The sequence below is a fragment of the Falco cherrug genome, unplaced genomic scaffold (genome assembly GCF_023634085.1).
Source record: "Falco cherrug isolate bFalChe1 unplaced genomic scaffold, bFalChe1.pri scaffold_58, whole genome shotgun sequence".
NCBI classification, from domain to species: Eukaryota; Metazoa; Chordata; class Aves; order Falconiformes; family Falconidae; genus Falco; species Falco cherrug.
The window spans coordinates 522909-539248 of NW_026599496.1; the positions used below are offsets into that span (position 1 = coordinate 522909).

Consider the following 16340-nt stretch of genomic DNA (forward strand, 5'->3'; position numbering starts at 1 on the left):
TGCTTTGAAATGCTCACTGCTTTTTTTGCTCTTCCTGCCCAGGGCATGAACAGTCCCACCAGCAACACCAACACATCCAACAGCCGGAGGTCGGAGGTCGCCAAGGGGGTGGTCAAGACACGATCTGTAAGGAAGCACCCGGGCTCTGTTGCACGTTGCACGAAGGAAGATGAGCAAAAGCAGAGCAAGGTCACCCTGATGGATGCCCACCTGGCAGCGGCTGCACACCCCACAGACCTGGAAGAGGGGGAAACCAAAAATGAGGCCCAGAGTGACAGCGAGAACTTAGCCCTGAGGTTTAATATCTACGAGACGTCGCAGAAGGATGTTGCGCATATTTTGTCATCCTGGGACAGGGTTCAGGGTATCCTGCTGTTCCCCCTGAACCACGAGGACGCACGGCACCCAGCAGAAGAGCAGCCCCAGCACACATCCAGCCCCAGGAGCCGGAGGGACAGAGAGAAGGAGCATCAGGGGAGGCTGGAGAAAGAGCATCTGGCAGAACTGAAGGCTCTTGAGGATGCCAGAATACCTCAGCTGGAAGGGGAAGGTGCAAAAGGGTCAGCCAGAGGCCAGGGTGTCGGGGTGCCCTGCTTGGACATCCAGGTGCTGGGCTCAGAAGATATTACTAGGAAGATCCTGGAGAGCAGCGAGCTGCCAGCGGCAGAGCAGGTAAAGCCCTGTGAGGCTCGGAGGCTGAGCCTGCCGTGCTCCTGGGCCCCGGTGCATCGTGTCCCACCAGGTGACAATGGCACAGAGCCTTGTCCGGGCCACCGATGATGTTCTACAATGGCTCCGCAGCAGCCCCATGGCTGCGGGAGGTTCTCACCATCCCTCAGGTGGGTGGGAAGCAGGAGTGCTCTCTGTACAAGCATCCCGTCTGTTGAGAGAATTTCCCAGCCTGGAAATCATTGCAAATGGTCCCAGGGCAGGGCAGCTCAGGTTTCCTTCAGCTGAGTCACTGCAGGGAGAGGTTTCTCTCTAGGTCCCACTTGTAGGTCCTGGCACTGCTCTGGAGCCTGCCCACTCCGCTGGGCATGAAGAAGCACGGTGCCCGATATAAATAAACCCCCACCACATTGCCGAAAGCTCCGTGCCTTTAAGGAGTGAGTGTGAGGATGAAGGTGACAGGAGTACAAACAGGGTTTTCTCTTACGCTTTAGGTCCTGGATAGCCTTGGACTGGGTCCCTCCGGGCTTCCCATCCCCCCTACTGCTTTCTACTCCGTGATCCACTACCCGGCAGAGCGGATGGCCCCTGCAGCAGAAGCCCTCAAGCACTTTGTCTTTGTTGTGCCAGAAGGCGCCACTGCAGAAGAAGACAAGAATGCTGCCGTAAGTCTCGTGGATGCCCCCGTTGTGCCCGAAGTGAAGGTGCCAGGGCAGGGGGGTGGGTGGGGAAGGATCACTGTGATGTCTGTAAGATGAGAATAACGGTTTAAAAAAACACCTCAAACCCTCGCCTTGCCTTGAGGTCCTGGGCAAGGAGAGTGTTGTAGGCAAAACTAGACCTGATGAGGAAGACCAAGTCCCTGGGCAGATGTGGTTGTTTATTTAGTGCTTCCCCTAATTGTTAACAAACCCACAGCTTGCTTTCCAGGAGGGGGATGTCTCGGGGCAGGTCTCACCTCTCTGTTTTCTCCCTCCCCTTGTGGCTCAGACCCCAGAGGAGCAGGTCGCCCCTGTGAGGAGCCAGTCGAGTGAGGAGAAAGCTGCGGGCAGCTGGGAGGCTGCGAGGGAGAAGCAGAGCTCCGGTCAGGGCAGGAGATGTCTCCAGGGGCTGGACAGGGAAGCACCCGTATCTTCTCCTGGGGCGCACCAAAGCGGCGAGGACATGGTCCCATCCCCGCCGAGACATGTCAGGTGAGCTGAGGGCTGAGGAGATCGCTCTGCTTCATGGCCACCCTGTCAAGTGAGGTCTGTCATCCCCAGCTCCTCGGGGCCGCTCTGTTGGTGCCTCCGTGGGATGGCGAGTCCACAGCCCTCCTCCTCGTCTTGTTTGCTCATTAGCCGTGTCTGAAGCCCTCTCTTTAACTGCCAGGCTGAGCAGCTGCCGGTGGATAGTGCCTGCCCGCGGTGAGGTGGAACTGAAGGTCCACTTCAGCTCCACGGTGCTGGGCCAGTTTGAGCAGACGCTGCGTTTCGAGATCCTGGGGACAAAGCGACTGTACCAGCTGCCCTGCAGGGGCACCTGCCTGTACCCCACCATCAGCCAAGACCCACGGTAAGGCTTGCCCCTGGGAGCCTCCCACGCTGCTCCCCCCTGGGCTCAGAGCCAGGGCTGCCCCTTGTACCCCGGTGACCTTCTGGCTCGGGCAGAGCGTGCTGCCTGAGCCGCCCAGCATCTTGTCCCATGCCTGGAGCTGGGAGTACTGGTACCACAGCCACCAGTAAGGGTTACGGCTTTCTGACCAGGTTTTCTACTTGGAGCATCTCACAGCTCTTCATTCCCTGTTTTCTCTGCCCAGGCTGGTGTTTCCCCACCGAAGGAAGAGCAAGGCAGACGACGACATTGTCTTCAAGCAGTATGTCACGGAGACGGGTGTCTTCCACTTTGGACCGCTGCTGTGTGGGAAGTCAAGAGACTGGTACGTGCTCCCCGCCCTGAGCGAGCATCCTGATGCGCTGCCTGCGCAGCATGGGACGTTGGGATGGCACCTCCAGGGCCTCGTGCTGCCACGGACACGTCTGGGGACGAGCCGTCCCAGAGGCACAATTCAGGGCAGGCCCAGGTGGAGACCTGCCTGGGAGATGCAGGGGGCTGAAGGGCCACAGATGTGTGAACTTGAGCAGATGATGGGCAAGTGAGTCCTGGAGGAGCAGGGGAGAGACGGAGCTGATCTTCCTCCCTGGTGGGTGCCTTGGTGGCCAGAGCCATGTGCTGCTTCCAGGCTGAAGGTCACTTGGAGCAGCTTGTGTCTCCCCGCCACATCTCAGCTTCGCCACCTAAGAAATGAACTTTATGGTGTTTTTTAAAAGTGCTTTGAGCTCTACAGGTGGACTGAACAAGCAATTATTTTGCTGATGGTTTTATAAAACATTCATCCGTTTGTAATATTAGTAAGGCCTTATGATTCGACCTGCCGATATGGGGGCGTGGGGGATCTGCAGAGGAATGAAAATGGAAATTCTGTTTCCCCGTCCTCAATGCTGGACAAAGTCTGCCGGAAAAAGTTGCCATTGTAGCTGCTGGCGCATTTCTATTTTTAACATAGCTTTTTTTTAAAATATTAGAAATTAAGTTCTCCTCTTCATGGGAGCTCTGGAGAGCCAGTGGTATTTTGACAACCCAAGCAAATGAAATCAAAACAGTTCAAAACCCAAAAGAGGATCTTTAGCCAGGCTGCTGCATGGCCTTGGGTTTCTGTTTGTGCTTTTTAACCCTTTAACTCCCAAATCTGCTCCATACCCGAGGGAAGGGACGTTTTTTAAATTCAGCATTCCTCTTGGGAATGAATCCTCTCTATTTCCTTCCCTCAGACTTTGAGCTAACCTGTGAAATACAAGGCAATCTCGTGACTGTTTTGGAAGACAAAAGCTAAACTATTTTTAAAAGCTCTTTCCAAGAGCATTTCTTTGTACCCTGCAGGGAAGGAAACCCAACAAAGAAAGGGGGAGAACCCACGTGCCTGCAGTACCTCTGTTTTTCCAGGCATCTTTGAATTTCTAATTTGTAAAATGCTCTTTAAGTGGCCTGTGCATCATCACGCGTCTGGGCTGGAGGCACCAAGTACAGGGGTGGACATCAAAGTAACGCAAGGATGGACACACATAGCATCCAGTGTGCCCCTGAAAATGATCCTTTTTCTTGGCCTGCTTGTTGGTACATGGTCTTGCAGTGCAGCCTCCCGCTGCCAGGACATGGCGCTTTCCTTGGTGTGGGATGAAGGCGACGGTCTCCTCTGCAGCCTTTTCCCCTTTTGTGGACAGGTACAAGGCACTGGACTGTCCCAGCAACTGTGAGACGATAACCATCCTCAACGTCACCCCCGTGGAAGTAGAGGCGCGTTTCTCCTTTGAGCGCGATCTCAAGGCGGACACGTTCCTTGTAGAACCTCCCAGCATGAGGCTGAAACCGAACGAGAAGCAGGTAGGGGACAGCAGGTAGGGCAGGCACTGGTGTAAGTGCCCAGGAGCCATTCCTCCTGCTCACTGAGTGCTCTTCTGTATTTCTTGTTTCGGGGACGGGGCTAGAAGCTGAGCATTTGGGCGTACCCCACTTCAGCTGGTCTGGTGGAAGACAAGCTCGTCTGCCACGTTAAGGAGAACCCAGAGCCGGTGGTCTTCCCCCTGTGCTGCCAGGGGGTGAAGGTGGAGCTGAGGGTCAGCCCCAAGCACGTGCATTTCAACAGGCTGCTTCTGCACAGGTCAGTCATCTCACGGCCCCTCTGCTGGGGACGGGTGCTGTCGGTGAGCTCCCCTTCAGCCTCTCTGGCTGGCTGCATGGCCCTTCAGGCTGGATGTTGGGCTGGCGTCCCTCTTTCTGCCAGCAGTTCCCGGTCTCTTGCTCACCGTTCCTTGCTGGCTTGGTTCTCCCAGGACAGCCGCAAGCTCTGTAGCCCCCAGCAACGTGGTGCAATGGGCATCTTGATTCATTTGTATCTCGTCTGCTGGTTCGGAGAGCAGTGCAGTTGCTCCTCCTTATGTCCCTTCTGTTGGATACACCGTTAGCACCCAGCCCTTCCCCAGGACCTCACCTCTGAGACTTGTGACACAGAGAAAACATTTAACTAATGTTATGGATACTATAAATACTGGATGTGTATAGATAAAGATATATATATAAACTAATGCATAGGGCTGCTCCAAGATGCATTCAGTTGCAAGGCCTATCCTGACCATCGAGCAGCTGGTGCAGGGTGTCTTTCTGCCTCTGCAGGGAGGACAGCAAGACCCTGGTCCTGCAAAACAGCACCCTGCTGCCTGTGGCCTGGCAGCTCTGCGGGCTGGAAAACCTGGGCGAGGACTTCTCCGTGTCACAACGCGAGGGCATCGTGGCTCCGCGCACGGAGTTTGACGTGCATCTGTATTTCAAGCCCACAAAGGCTCTCAACATTGAGAAGAAGATCCGACTGGAGGTGAGGGGGGGACTGTGCCCTCCCTGGCAGGGCAACGAGATCTTCGGGGTGGAGGCTGTGCTTGAAGGGTTCCCTGCAAAGAGGGGGACAAAGGATGAGCCTTCCTGAGGTTCCTTTCTACCCGCATCGCCGGGGGGGCAGGCCCTTAGCAGCAAGGAACTTGCTCTTATAGCTGAGCTTCAGGGGGCATGTGTGCTGCTGGGCCAGGAAGAGCTGCACCTGAGGGACACAAGGCTGCTGTGACCCCAACTTCTGCTGCCTCAGCCTGGGTTCACCAGAGCACATGGTGCATCCCTGAGCATCTGCGTCAGCCCAGACAACCAGGCGCTGTGTCCTGAGCGCACGTTACAGCCACCTTGCCGCTGTGCGTGGTTGAATGCTGCTGTTTGGTTGTCCAGACCTCGGCGTGCTCCCTGCGCCCATGCTGGAGCCTGTCCGGGGCTCTTAACGGAGAGCAACAAGCTGTCACCCTGGGGTTTTGTTCCCCGTGGTTTGGGGGCTGCACTTCAGTGAGGATGCTGGGTGATTGAAGAGGAGAGGGTTGACGGTCAATGCCACCTGCTCTGGGACACCTCACAATTCTTGAGGTTGTTTTTCCATCGCTGTGTCTCCCCGGGTGCTTCCGCGGCAGCACTCCCTGCTGAAGGAGTGCCGAGCTGGGCTGGTAGGGCTTCTTACTGCAGCAGCATCTCGCTGGGTCAGCCCGTGAGATGAGCAGGTTGGGAGAGTTTGGGAATCCACAAGTGCTTGTCAAGCAGGGGAGGCCATGGTGGAAGCAGCCAGCAGAGACAAGGACTCGTACGTTGTCTACCAAAAGAATTTAAGAGAACGGTCTAAGCAGTGTTCGTTTCTCGCTGCCTCAGGTTTCAGATGCAGAAAACATCCTGGGGATTGTCCAGACTGAAAATATCCTCATTTCTGCAGAGGGCTATGATGTTGCTCCAATCATCAGCATTCCTAAAGGTCAGTGGATGCCCCAAAACAAAGCAGTCTGGGTGTGTTGCCTTGCCTTGGCAGGTGAGCAACCAAAGCGCTTGGGATGGGGTAGCATGCAAGCGTGGCCCAGTCACATAAAGCGCGTATCCTGCAAGTTGAGTGGAGTGAAGGGCTGTCAGGGCACAGCCAGCCTCGAGTCTCTCGCCCCTGAGCTTTGCAGTGTGCAGGTTGGTCTGGGGGCTTAGAAACAACAGCGATGTGAGCGAGCAATTGGCAGCTCCTGAGGGCTCAGCAGGGCACACAAAGTTGTCGGATCAGTGCTTGGAAGCAAGAAGACAGAAACGCAGCTCCTCACCTGCTAAACCCTGCAGATACCCTCCGAGTAAGAAGAGCAAGGGCAGCAAAGTAGCTAAAGAAAATTTCCAAGAATGGAGACTTGCTGAGAAGGGTTTTGGGCTGCCTGAGAACTCCAGGTGTCATAGAACAGTTTGGGTTGGAAAGGACCTCAAAGATTGTCTTGTCCCAACCCCCCTGCCATGGGCAGGAACACCTTCCACTAGTCCAGGTTGCCCCAAGCCCCGTCCAACCTGGCCTTGAATGGGGCAGCCACAGCTGCTCGGGCAGCCTCTGCCAGTGCCTCGCCACCCTCACAGTGAAGAATTTCTTCCCAACAGCTAATGTAATTCTCCCCTCCAGTTCAAAGCCATTGCCCCCTGTCCTGTCACTACAGCCCCCCCGGAAACACCTGTCCCCACCTTTCTTATAAGCCCCATTTCAGTATTGAGAGGCCAATTGAAATTGGCCTGGAAGTGTTGAAATATCTGTCTTGTCACTTGGTGTGGTCTGTAGCAGCTCACTAATACTCCCCGTTTCTTGCCTGGCTCTGCGGGTTTTCTGCAGGTGCAGGTGGCACCGTGGATTTTGGAGTCCTGAAAGTCCTGGATGATGCAAAGCAAGTGCTGACTCTGAGGAACAAGGGGAAGTACGAGATTGCGTACAGGTGGGTCCAGCTGCCTGGTCTGTGAACGCGTGGTGCCACCATCTGCCCAGGCCTGCCTTCTCCTCCTGCCCATGGCTAGAACCGCTTCCCGTGCTGGCTGCCTCGTGGTCTGGTTAAATAAAAAGCCCGGGCTCCCTAATCTCAAAGACTTTAAGGGAGAATGCAGCCCCACACCAGCAGTCCTTCACAGCTGAGCAGGAACCAGAAGGAGAGGCCCTGAAATTGAAGCCACTCACTGCTGAGATCCATTGCCTTCCTCTGAGGGGCAGCTCCTTTCTCTTTATGACTCTTTAAAGGAGGGGATGAGAAAATTGGGTGTCGAGGTTAGTTTGCAACACTCATGATGGTCTGCACTCTGTCAAGATCTGAGATTCCCCAAGCAGAGCTGGACTCATTCCCTTTTAATTTTTTTATGGTCTTATGTCAAGTCCTGGCTGTGCTGGTGGCACTTGTACTTTTAACTGCAGAGGTCTTTGTTCCTTCCCTTTCTCCCCAGTTTCCAGCTGAAAGCTGCAGGCACCACCATACCAGACCTGGCAAGCCACTTCACTATCCAGCCGCAGAAGGGCCTGCTGGCTGCCTCCGGGCGCCCTGTGCAGGTCCAGGTGTTCTTCCACCCCAAGATGGAAGTGAATATCGAGGACAAACCCATCCTGCACTACCAGGTGAGCTGCCCCAGCCAGGCAGTGGTGGCACAGCACGTCTTGGGAGCGTGAGCAGGACAGGTGCCTTCTGGAAGGGCTTTAGCTGGGTAATTCTCGTAGGTGACAGCAATGTCTCAGAAAACATTTGTGATGCTTCCTAAGCGGAGCTGAAAGTCTGGCTCCGGAGGAGGCGTTGAAACAGGGAGGATGAGCTGGTGGGGACCTGGGGTGGGATCAGGGAACAGAGTCAGAGGCTGGCCTCTTTGCTGGTTTTACCAAGCCCTCCTCTGGCTGCAGGTGATGGAGCCCAGCATCTGCGGAGGAGGCGAGACCGTCGCCGTCATCCCAGTGAGGGTGTCGGCGAAAGCTGTGTTCAGCAAGTACAGCATTCACCCCGCCTCGCTCATCAACTTCGGTGCCATGGTGAAGGGCAGCAGGAAAACCTGCACCTTCATGCTGGAGAACAAAGGCAGCCTTGACTTTAAATTCCTCATCTACCGAGCAGACCAGGATGCATCCCGATTGCAAGAGAAAAGGTGAGAGAAGACCTGCACCACCTGCCCTGCCTGAGGAGGCACGACAGCATGGCTGGTGTGTGACAGGCAGCCCAGACACCTGGGTTATTGTCCAGTTCACGTCACCTGCTTGTGAACAGGGAGTGGAAAAATGCCTCAGTGTCCCCGTGTGTCGGGCAAAGCTGGTGATACAGCTGAGCTGTCCGTAAGCTGCAGGAGGTGCTGCCGGGGGCTGCGAGGGGCAGGGAGGCTTTCCTCGATGGGGAGGGGAAGGTCAGCTTTGGCTTCAGAGAAGACGGGGTGGGGGCTCAGCATGATGGATGTTTCTGCTTTCTCCTCTTAGTGGATGTCAAATGAAATCTGCCCACTCTGGCAAGAGTGAGAACTTACACCAAAGGACTTCCTCAGCCAAGAAAAGCAAGCGCTCGCTGCAGAAGGTTGCCAGCCCCTTCATGCAGGTGGGTGGCTCCCGCTCCCCAAGACACACTGCTGTGGGTGCTGTGGGAGGACGCTGATGGGGACTCATCACCGTGGGATGGGACATGGTCTGCACGATGGAGGTCCGTCATCTCCCAGCCACAAGCAGAGGCAGGAGCTGCTCAGTTGCACTGACAGTCCCGTGCTCCGGCTCAGACTTGGAGTTGTGGGGTCAAGAGAGAGGAGCAGGTCCCGTGTTTGGTGGCTGCTAGCCAAAATAGGTCTGTGAATACCACAGATGTGGGCACGTTCCTGTTTGAAGTCCCACTCCATAGATACCAGCTGACCTTGTGTTTTCGTCTTCCCAGTCCCCTCTCTTCCCTCCTGTCACTTCTCACAGTTATTTCTGCTCTCCTGTTTTACCCCTGAGGCTGGAGGATCCCAGCTAGCACCTTCACCTTTTACACCCAAACTCCTTCCTGTGTGCCAGCCAGGACAGGCCTGCAGCTCCTCCTGGCTTGTCCCTCTCCTCCTGGCTTGTCCCTCTCCTCCTGGCTTGCTTGTTCCTCTCCTCCTGGCTTGTCCCTCTCGTCCTGGGGCTGCCTCTGGGCTGTGCAGTCATCCCTCCCTGCCCTGGGACTGGGGGCTCGGCCTGGCTGGAGGTTGAGGAGTGACGTACTCCTTGCTGGGGATGCTCAAGGCTGGGCTGCTGGACATCAGCCTTCTCCTGGGACTCTTTCTGCAGGCTCGCATCACTCTAGGCATGTTCACGGTGTACCCTGGCTTTGGTTCCATCCCTCCTGGGGGCCAGCAGATGATCACGGTGGATTGCTCTGCGGAATCACTGGGGACGTGCGAGGAGCACCTGCGCATCGATATCAGTGACAGAGACCCCCAGGACAATCCCCTCGGCATCCCCTATACCCTGCTGGCTGAGTCCTGCCTCCCAGGTACGCCCCGTCCACAGGTTCCCGCAGCCAGACCTGCTGCTGGTCAGCACCTGAACTTACTGCTTGGTTAGAGAGGCGCCCTGACCTTGAAGCTAAACCCTAAAATCCTCAGAGGTTCCAGTTCTTTTCAAGTCAGCCAGCGGGGAGAGGCTGGGAGGGATGCATGGAAGGATAAAAGGAAAGCAATACTCCTTGACTGGGACTGAGCTCCATCCTCGCAGCCGACTCCCTGCCCAAGGCTGGGTTTTGCAGTGACCTGGGCAAAAAGGGTTTATCAAGCCTTCCGAGAGGCCAGCAGGGTCCCGAGAAATTCATCAGGAATTCAGCATTCAGCCCTCCCTCTGCTCTGCTCGCAGCATTTGTGGTTGATGACATCGAGTCCATCTTTGAGGAGCACCGAATCTGCAGCAACATCAACCTCTGCCAGACCCCGCAGACGGTGCGAGACAAGGGTGTGTATGTCAGAGATGAGAACAAGTTTATCTTCACCGATGTTCGGGTTGGGCACCGGGCCACAGCTCGCTTCAAGATCCACAATGTCAACAAAGTCCCCTGCAATGTGGTCCTTTCCATCAAACCCATCGCCGGTGAGGTAAGAACAAGAGGCCAGGGTGACCGTTGCTCTTTACAGGCTGCGCTGCCTTGTTCTCCAGACTCGCTGCTTCCTCTTGCCCGCACTAGTCCAGCTCCGTGCAGGTCAGGCTGCAGGGGGGAGCAGCAGTGCCAGGGTGGCAGTTCTGAATTTGGCACGTCTCGAGCAAGGCTTTGGCTCGCCGCTCTGGGTCTTTGGTGGGAGACCCAAACCCTTCTGCACATCTCTTGGAAGCCCGCTCGGAGGGGGCCTTTACTGGCCTGACGTGCCTGGGCTCAAAGCAGACCATTCCCTCAGGCTGCCTGGCCTTTTCCTTCTCTTTAAAGGCCAGTTTGAGGTTAGTCGCGGGGTTTCCGTGCAGTGCCCCCCTCCCTTGTGTGCTGGGGTGGCTGCCCAGTGCTCAAAGCCAGCTTTTGCGCTCCTGGGCTCCCTGTGCAAGGTCAGCACCGCTTTGGAGTCACCCCCTGCGATGGAAGGAGCCTGCCCAGGGCAAGCAGGAAGGGAGACACACTGTCTGGGGCTGTTCCCGGTGACGCATATAAGAATAAGACTGCGTAAGAAACACCGAAGGATGTTTCCTCCTAACAGGGCTCTGTGGGTTCCCCCAAGTTTCACAGCCCCATCAGGGACATTTTCAAGGTGGATCCCGTTCGGATGTGCGTGCCCAGCTGCTCCCACGCCTTTGCTACGGTGACCTTCACTCCACAGATGATGCAGAGCTACCAGTGCACTTTTGAGGCTTCCCTCGATGTCCTGGCGAGGTAACTCCCCCTGTGAAATCTGGGCGGGGGGACCTGCCTGATGGCTGCCCCTCCTCTGGGAGGACCCCGACCTCTTGTTAACCCTGATGCTCTCAGTAGCCTTAGGCAGAGTGCTTAGCATTAGAGAATAGAGGAGGCGGTAACTACTAGACAGAGTAGAAGGAGAAGGGGTTATAGCTTAGCCTCGAGTGACTGTGAAGACAGTGCAGCATTTGGCAGCCAACTGGGAGTTAGTGAATCTGAAAGAAATGGAGATGTGCAACAGTTGAGCTGGGGCTTTCCAAGGACAAAGGTTTAGATGAAGCCGTTTCTGTGCCAGCCAGCCAGCGTGCGTTATTTCCTCCTTGTTTCTGTTAAAATGAGATGATTGTATGTGATTACCTGGGGTATGTTAAGCTATTCTCTGTCAAAGGAGCGACTGGAGCCCTTCTAAAAGAGGAGCCCAGTTCCCCTGTCCTGGGACGTGTGTACCAGGGCCCTGACCGGCTCTTCCCCAGCCGTTTAGTGGCTGAGTCAGGACAAGTCAGCTTTCTGCTCTAGTACGCAATTCCTTTTTTAGCGTCCTTGGAAATAATCATTACTGATGGTGCTATTTATTTTTCCCTTCTTGCTTTTATACTATTTCCATGCTGCGCTCGTGCTTTTTGCATGTGTCTCATATCATCGCAGCCAGTGAATTTGCCATGTCTCACCTGTCGCCTCATTATTTACCTGCTGTGCTGCACGATTCGATTCAGTGACATGTTCTTTAACTGCTACTCTGGAAGGCTCTGGCTCTTCAGAGCTCTTGTGAATGGCCCTGATCGGACTGGGAGGAGGGGGGTGGAGGAGACCTGTGTCGTGGGGTACAGGAGCACCAGCCAGGGGAAATGCAGTGGGTGGCCCCTGCTTTGTTGCTTGCCAGGTGGGAAATTGGTTAGTGCCAGCCGTCATGATTTCTCCTCTGCCTTTCCTGCAGCCCTGCAGCAATTAAAGCGCAAAGCCTGACCTTCCGTGTCAGTGGAGATGGGACTCTGCCTCGGGTGACAGTCCTGCGCCCGGTACTTCACAGTAAGAGAGGGAACCCTCTGCTGGTCTTTAAGAAGCTGTTGCTGGGTGATTCACAAAAACTCCCTCTGGTCCTTCGTAATGGTGGCACCCTACCTGTCCAGGTGAGGACCTGCTCAGGAAATGCTCTGGTCTGGGAACAAGTGCTTGTCTCGTGGAGAAAAGGTCCCAGGAAGCATGGCAGACCTGGAAACAGCTCTCAAATTCTTTTTAAGCAAATGAATGACTTGTAATTTCCAGGAAGAGAGTTCCTCTTGGAAATGCGATTTTTCTGACTAGCCTATCCTTTTCAGTTAAATACAACGCAAGAAAGTTGGTGGGGTGTTTTCCCCCCATCTCTCTTCTCACGCTTTGATTCTCGGGTGGGCACCTGTGATGTCCTAGTTGCATTAGATTGTATTTGATCCCATTTTACTACACTTTAATGAAAAATTCTGTTCATTACTTTTGTATCCCAGCGCCTCTGAACACTTCTTTTTTCTGTCTAGTTTTACTTGAACTTTGTAAGTTTAGCTACGAGCTGTGTTTGAAGCGGAGAAGCATGCTGGATGCCCCGTGCTGGACCAGCACCAGTACGGTGCCAACCCACGTGTCACCCTGTACCCACACCAGTGTGGTTGTGCTCTGTGTTCCTTTTTCTCAGTTGACGATAGACCTGTTGGATGAAGCGGGAGTTTTCTTCTTGAAAGCCAGGCCCACCACACAGTGCGTCTACCAAGCTGGGGGCGTGAAGGAGGACTCTCCTGCAGGACGTAAATCCAGTAAGCGTGAAGCGCGGTCATCCACACAGGGGAGAAATGTGTGCCCTGCTCTTGGCTTGGCCAAGCAGCCGCCAAATGTTAGATGTTGTTTCTTTGCTGGGGCTCTCTGTACCCCCAGCTTCTCATGTGGACTCTGCGCAGGGCTTCCTCCTAGAAAGTGGTTGGAAGTTTTTTCTGTTCCTCTGGACATGGTGGGTTGAGTTGCGGGGGCCTATCACCACTTCAGCGGACTATCTGAGGTCTTTGCTGCGTGTGAGAGTAGCAGCCTGAATGGAGGCAGCCCCTGAGCCCACAGCCAGCCAACAGAAGCCAAACCCATTCTTTGGCTCAGCTTTACGTGTGGCAGGAGCTGACTGACTGCAGTTTGAGTGAGCGCTGGGTGTTAACCTGTGTTTAAGACACTTCAGCAGTGATACGCGTGGTGCTGTCGTAGCCTTGTGAACATAGGAGGAGGGTCTGGCACCATTGGTGGGAGAACCTGTGCTTGGAGGCAGCTGGGTTTCAGCCCCTTACGCCCCACGGAAATATTTCAGCGGTACAGCTGTATCACTTGTCGCTGATTCCATTGCTGTGCAGAGAGAAAGCCTCACACCGCTCTCCTGGTCCTGCTCCGTGGGGAATTAGCAGAGTTTGACGTGCTTTTCAAACCCACCCTGGCCCAACGTGTGGAAGGCAGGATCCACCTGTCAGTGGTGAACAACCCGTATGAGGAGACCGACATTCAGCTGGTGGGCGAAGGCTACGAGGATGACTTCACGCTAGATAACATCCACGGACTGGTGGCAGACAGTGAGGAGGAGGAGAATGCTGAGGGCAATCTAGAGGAAGACGTAATTGAGGGTAAGAGAGGAAAGGCTGCCCAGGTGGATCAAGGAACAGGAAAACAGACGTTTCTGCTCACCCTGTGCCGCGCACCTGCGGTCCAGCTTCAGCAGCCAGATCCTGCTGCCTTTTGTAGCCTGCAGAGGCTTAAGAGGCAGCTTGAGAGCAGAAGAGAAGATCTTCTGTCAAGGGAGAAGCTTGCAGGCTAGCAGGGAAGGGTCAGAGATACCCACGTTCAGCTGGGTATCTCCAAAAGGAGGGCTGCCAGCCCATGGTATGCTATGGAGATGAAGCCTGTGCCTAATGATTTGTGCCCTCGATATACGCAGCCTGTGCTGTCACCCCCTGACCTGGCGGTCTGGGAGCGTGCTGGCTCTGTGCAGAGGGGCAGTGCATGCTGTGCTGCGTGGCTCTGCACAGCCACAGCCACGGGTTTAGGCATGTGGCAGGGCGCTTCCATGGAAGCGGGAGGATGGGGAACTGCGTCTCCCCAGGGAGGAAGGCTCGGAGCAAGGAAGAGTTGGCCACGCCTGTCTCTGTGGATGTGAGGGGGGTGGATGGACCTCAGGCACACTGAGACCTCCTGCTCTCATTCCTAGCAGCTGCCAGAGTGAATCACATCCCGTTTGGGGACTGTCACATTGGGAAACCCTACAGCGTGACCTTCACCATCACCAACCGCAGCAGGACAGAGGCGATGCGGTTTGAGTGGCTGGCAGACACCCCATTTCACTTCTCCCCCAAGGTGAGTTTGGATGGCTCTGCCTTTTCCCATTGCTCCAGCCCTGCCCGGCGGGTTCCCAGGAGCTGGCAGGGAGTCACCACGTACCGGTGAGAGCCTGTTTCAGTGCCACAAAGGAGCTGCAATCCCCGGCTTAGCTGGCGCGGGGCTGTCAACCCCACAGAAAAGGCTCAGTGTTACGGGAGGTGGCATCTTTTGTATTTTCCTCTGTCAAACCTCAGATGAATACACGGTAAGAGGCAGATTCCTGGCACAGCTGCTCACCACATCGATCTCTTTGCTGTCAGTCCTGCCCTTGCTAGTGATTCCAGTTTGGTCTTGGCTCTCTGGTTCTCCCTAGGTGGGACACCTCCATGCTGGCTGTGCTAAGGCCATCACAGTGACCTTGAAATCGGATGTCGCGGTCACCTTCAAAATGCACCCTGTGAAGTGCAAGGTGGCTAGGATCACCTTCGCGCTGCCGCCGGAGCAGATTAAAGACTGGGATGACTGCCTGCGCACCATCAAGTGGGTGGATACCACCATGAGGGGCCCAGGAGCCACGTGGCCTGTGAAGAAGAAGGTAAGAAACGCAAACAGGAAAAGCTAACGGAGCTGCTACAAAAAAACCCTGGCAGGCCACCATCTCTGCTGGCTGAGCAGCTCCTGCATCCTCCTGACATTTAATCCATCCGTGAGGTTCACCCGCAGTGCGTTTTGGGGGAGAGGCAGATGCAGTGACCTGTGACACCAACACAAAATGGGGAGGTCTTTTGACAAGACACGTTTAGCCACATGCAAACTACCGGTCTCTGCCAAAAGCTGAAGTGTTGCAACCTGTTTGAACGGGAGGGCACATTTTACGATTTTATCACGTTTTGTGGTGTTAAAATTTCTTCATCAAATTCAGTGCCTTGTCACCAACAGGGAGTTTAAGACGCTGCACTCTGACTCTTGTTTTGGAGTGGAGAGCCACACTAGTGCTCTTGTGTGTGCACTGGCCAGCCCACCGGCACATGGTGGGTGAGCTGTCAGCTCTGCCTACACCGATAGCAGAGATTTTGGTGGTGGTGCCCATGTTGTGTGGGATGTCTCATTGTGGAGCAGCCCGGGCGCTGCGTGGCAGTCGTGCAGCAGTCTGGAGAAGCATCGCTCCAGAAACTGCCACACACACGTACCTGGAGTGACGGTTCCTCCCTAGTTTCTGAGCCTTTTTAAGACCTGTAAACCACACTTCTTCCCCGTCAGCAGCAGCACTCGGAGGCTTTCCTAGTGAGTTCGTCCCCATTCCAAAATGCCCGTCCCCAGCCCTCACCAGCGTGGCTGTTGCCCCACACATGGTGTCTGGAAAGCACCTCCCGCTAAGACAAGAGGGAAAAGGTGCTTTCTGGTTTGGTTCAGTCTTGGGGTTCTCCATCCACAGACCTCCCACAGGGGAACTTAATCCTAATTTAGAGGCCTGCTGGATCTGTAGCGGGCCATGAAAAAGGTCTGACACTCTACAGGGTTGAAACACAGGGAGAGGTACCTATGACCCGGTCATTGTCCCCATGGGTGTACTCTCAGTCGTGGTGGTGATTATGGTGTTCAGTCGGTAGAAACAAACACTGTAATGGAAGGGTTAAATTTTATCACCTTCCCGGGGAAATAAATGGGAATGGTCCTTTCTAGCCCCTGTACGTGGCTGATCTTGGAGGCCAAAAGCCTCCTCTTGCTCAGCCGGGCTTTCTAGGCTCTGCTCAGTGATTCTTCCCTTTCCTGTTTGGAGGTGATCGAGACAGACCCAGAACCAGCTCACACTGTCCTGGAGGAGAGCAGCCGTGAGGTGGAGCTTTGCCTCAGTGCTGTTGTCGACTACGCTGAGCTCAAGCTGGATACGGACACGATTCAAGGAAGTTCAAGGAGACCTTGCTCTTCCAGATGAGGACATTCACGTGAGAGCCAGAGGCCAGGCAGGGACCCGTGCGTGGGAGCTGCCTTTGCCCAGGGCTGACCTGGTGCCTGCTTCGCCGGAGCCGTGCCGTGCTCTCTGGTGGCCTCTGCTTCTCCTTCTACTCGTGGTCTGGTGAAAATAAAGGCAATAAAGTGCCAATAAAG

The 16340-nt window shown here is 55.1% G+C and overlaps 1 pseudogene; it reads left to right on the forward strand.

Annotated features, from left to right (window-relative positions):
• Window positions 1-16340, forward strand: part of LOC129735200 (hydrocephalus-inducing protein-like) — a 99126-nt pseudogene extending 82786 nt beyond the window's left edge.